Source organism: Canis lupus, chromosome 37 (genome assembly GCF_048164855.1).
Source record: "Canis lupus baileyi chromosome 37, mCanLup2.hap1, whole genome shotgun sequence".
Classification (NCBI taxonomy): domain Eukaryota; kingdom Metazoa; phylum Chordata; class Mammalia; order Carnivora; family Canidae; genus Canis; species Canis lupus.
In genome coordinates this window covers 18,193,670-18,198,408 of record NC_132874.1, presented here as the reverse complement: position 1 = coordinate 18,198,408, position 4,739 = coordinate 18,193,670, and positions in this window count along the sequence as shown.

The following is a 4,739-nucleotide window of genomic DNA, read 5'->3' as shown; positions in this document are numbered from 1 at the left end:
TTTCGACGGTGCCTCTTACTGCCTGGAATGTAAACCCCGTAGCTCTACCAATCGTCACACCTAAACACGCATCCTGCGTAGAGGGCTAGGTCTGCACTGAGATGCAATGACATAAACACCGAGATGGGATAAGAGATATTTTTAGGTAAAATAAAATGACACGGAAGGCCCAGATTTACTGTAAGGAAGCCAGACTATTTTTTGAGTATGTGGTTTGGATACCCAGAAGGGGACGAACTGGATCAATGTGTATGCTAGAATCCAGGCAGTTATGTGCAGCTTTTAAAATTTCACAAGCATTATACAGAAAGGGCAGCACTTGTATTTTGCATCGGGTGTGAGGGTTTATATGAAAGAGTAGCCTCTAATGCCTACCGTAAGTGGTGAGTTTGGCTGGAGTTTTTTTTTTTTTTTTTTTTAAATCCTTACCAACCTCGTACAAGGTCAGTGTTATCAGCGTTTTTATACATGTTGAAATTAAGACTTAGAGAATTTTAATTTCCTTAAAGAAACAGTAAGTGACAAAGCCTTTAATGATGCCATAGTGTTACCTAATTAATGTGGATTTAAAAGCATTCAGGTAACATTTATTGAGCACTTATTAAATGGGTTTATTCATGAGTCATACACATAATCCATAAATTATAAGTATGGGCTCCCTGCCCTCGAGGAGTTATGGATACACAAGAGAAGGTAAATAAATGTCAGTATAAAACAACTTACTGTACAAGAGATGTGATAAGATACACTCTACTCATGCCTGGACAATTATGGTGGCCTTCTGATAGGTCTTTCCATTTCCCTGTGATCTTTCTAATTCCAATTTCCATTCAGCAGACAGAATGATCCTTTTATTATTTATTTATTTATTTATTTATTTATTTATTTATTTATTTATCCAGAATGATCCTTTTAGAACTTGTGACAGAATTTACCATTCCTCTGCTCAGAACTCTTCAATGGCTTATTGTTTTACTCAGATTAAAGTTCAAAACCCTTACCATGGTTTCTCAGATCTTGATCTTAGAAAGAAGAAGAAGAAAGATCTTGATCTGAAGATCAAGCTCTCTACAGCTTTCTACAGCCTCTCTTCAGAATCCATCTACCCTCTCCAAGAACACCAAGCACCAGTGCTCTAGACTTACCGTTCCCTCTGTGTGGAGCACTACTCTCTCAGATATGCACAGGAGGTGCTTCTTCACTTTCTTCAGGTCTCTGCTCAAATGGAACCTGGTCAGACAGTTCTTTTCCTGACTAACCCTATCTAGAAGCACTAAGACACTGTCCTCACTCTGCATTTCTTGTCTTCATAACAGTTATGATTGATTCCCATATATTTGTTGCTTGTGCCTCCCCCACCTATTTTGCCCTATTTGAACGTTTGTTTTATGAAGACAGAGACTTTTGTCTCATTCAGAAGTGTGGTGCCATCATTTAGAACTTGGTACATCTTGGTATTCAGTCTGCACTCAGTAAATATTTGGTAAATAAATAAGATGAAATGGAAAATGAGTGTTAGGACAATAGTACAGGAAGCCAGAACAAGTGAAATATTGGCTGGCATGGCTTATGAAAGCTTCCTCTAAAAAGCAGAACCTAGATTATAAGGATTCCATTGGGTTTTGGAATAGAGGAAAAGGGGGGAAGGAAGGGCAGTTGAAGTAGAGTTAATCAAAATGAATAGAGACATTAGATGAGGCAGTAATCAGAGCTACAGTAATGCTAATATGCTGAGCTCCAAAAGCAAAACTAAAACAGGAAAACTGGTAATAGCTGATCTGTGAAAATTCAGCCTTGCCTCACTGAGGGCTGCTTATCATATCCCTCTTTACTAGCAAATCCCATCCTTCCTAGATTGTTTCTATCAGCTAACACCAATTCCAGACTGATTGGAAAATACACTAAGAGAATAGCTGGAATTTGTTTTAGACTCTGAGAAAGAAAATACTGGAAATAACATAGAATGTAATGTTTAAATAAAGCATGAAGTTACAGTCATAAAGATATATCATGTGCCTGAAAAATAAATAAAATAATAAAACTTTAAAAAAAACTGTACATGGGAAAAAAACTTTAGGAATTCAGAGTAATTTTTATATTAATTCAAATAAGCAGTACTTTAATCTAATATTAAAAATATTTTTTAGTGTAAAGATCAATATTATAGGCTAAATTGTGTTTTCCCCCCAAATTCATATGTTTACATCTTAGCAGCTAATATCTTAAGGTATGATTGTACTTGGAGACACGATCTTTCAAGAGGTAACTAAGGTAGAATGAGGCGATAAGGGCGGGCCCTAATCCGAGCTGATGGGCATTCTCAAAAAAAAAAAAAAAAAAAAAAGATAGGGGGATTGGGAATTGGGAAGTGGCTGGCGGTCTCAGAACTTTTTTTTTCCAGGACGAGCTGGGGTTTGTATATCATGTACCTGGCTGTCTCTGTAGGGAATCCCTTAAATACACTCAAAGAAAGAATAGCAATCATTTAACAGAAAGAAAAAAGGAGGAGAAAAGGTGATATGCAGAAGTTGTCAAAAAAAAAATAAAAAAAGAGAAGAAAGAAAAAAAGAGAATTTGAAGACAAACGTATTTATAGGAGGAAGGCCATGTGAAGACAGCTAGGAAGAGGGGCCTCAGAAGATACCAATCCAACCAATATCTTGATCTTAGACTTCTAGCCTCCAGAACCATGAGGAAATAAATATCTGTGGCTTAAGGCACCAGTCTGTGGTATTTTGTTATGACAACTCTAGCAAAGTAGTACAATAAGTGCAATATTTTTACATGTCAAATGTGAGGTAAATGATAGGTATCTGAGTAGTACTTATTATAGAGTAGATGTTTAATAGATACTGACTCCATTACATCACTGTGAGACCCTAGTGATGGCAGTTGTGGGTAACTAAAGATGTGCAGCTATGAACTGATTATCAACTCCTAAGAAATTCATAGTCCTATTGCATCAAAAGCCTATGGTGTCCTGACTCATATCCTGAGCATTGCCTCTGTTTTTGGACTTGGTTGTAGGGAGTTTCATGCAAAGTTGTCCCTCTTCCCTGACAGCTTCCTTTCTCTTCCATTCTATGCTTTCTACCCTGAGGAGCCTCTGACTTTGTGGACTCTGATGGCAACAGTAGCCCTCTTCACTCATACCTTGCACACCTTTGAAGTGTTGGTGAGTTAACACTCCAGGGCCAGCCTTCAACCAACGGATGACAGTATCCGATGGATAAAGCCTTCTGCCTCTACTTTTAGCAAGGCAGTTCAGTAGGGCCATTCTGGGTGCTTCTCAAGAGGTCCTGGGGAAATTGAATTGTCTGCTCAGCAACTTCAGCTGTTGCAGTATAACTTTCTCTTCATTCTCTCACTGCTTCTCAATAGGATCACCTTTCAAATGACCTGTCCACAAGTACCTGTTTTTGGTTATGCTCTTGAGGGAAACCAACCTAAGAACATTGGTGTAGGAAGAAAGCATCAAATGCAGCCCCTCAGGTGTCCAGGTCACTCACTAGTCAGATAGCAACAGGAATATCTCCTGGTGCACTGGGGAATCACAATCACTAAGGCTTCTTTTACCTGTGCATGATGGAAGATGAACAATGAAATACTAGAGCATGGTAGCTGTAACACTTGAATGGGAAGAGACAAGGGCCCTTAGAAATACAGCAGAATTTGCTGGCTTTTCTTTTCTTTTTTTTTCTTTTTTCTATTATTTTGACTTTCATGGACATCCATCTATCAACTCAGGGCTCACCAGGAGAGATAGGAAACCTTCATATCAGCATCTAAAGAGATCCTCATTGTTTGCATCCACAGGACAGAGTGCTACAACTCCTGTTCAAGAGTTAGTTATAGAGATGGCTGAGTTGATTGGTAACTGAATCTGCATCCTCGGCAGATCTCTAATGCTAGATTCAGGGCCTTGATAGGGGAAGAGAAGAACCTAGGAAGGGGAAAATTGTGTGGGTGATCTCAGGAGCCTTCCACCTCGAAATTCCCTTGAGCCCTTTGGGCAGGTAGAAAACCCCCCCTCCCCTTTGTGCAGGGAAAAAGAACCACTCCCACCTGAAGACAATGAAAAGACCTCATCAGAGACAGGTGCCTAACACGATCATGCTTGTCTTCAAGATCTGCTCCAACCTCCCTTCATTGCCTCCAGACTAAAAATTAGGGTGAGCTCTTAGTACAGCTTGAGTAGAGAAGTGCAGTCCCTTCTCTGGAAGGAAATAATTGTGTCACCCAAGGAATCACTAGATCTAACTGATAAGAAATGGCAGTGACTAGGAGGACACATGCTAAAATCCAGGAGGTATTGGACTGGGGGTAGGGGGAAGGGGACAAGATATCAGGCTAGATCACAGAGGATTCAATAACATAGGGGCAATCTCCATGATTCAATGTAATAGTCAGATTAGGTCACTTAGAGGCAGTTCCAATGCCCTCCTGAGATGGTTTGTTGAAACTTAGGTGCAATGATAGCCCATAGTAAATGAAGTAGGGTTGGTAAAATGACCTTGACAGAATATCAAGGAAAGAATCAGGGAGATGGGTATTTTTGGAATGAATTTATTATGTGAGAACGAAGAATCCAATACTTGACCATTTTTCCTGGGAGGGCTGGGTGGGCACTGCCTTCCATAAAACAATGAAGAATACTGGTGAGAAGGCCACTGGTATCTTTGAGAAACTTGATTTCCTCTGTAAGCCAAGGCTGAAATAGGAGATGCTTCCATGGAACT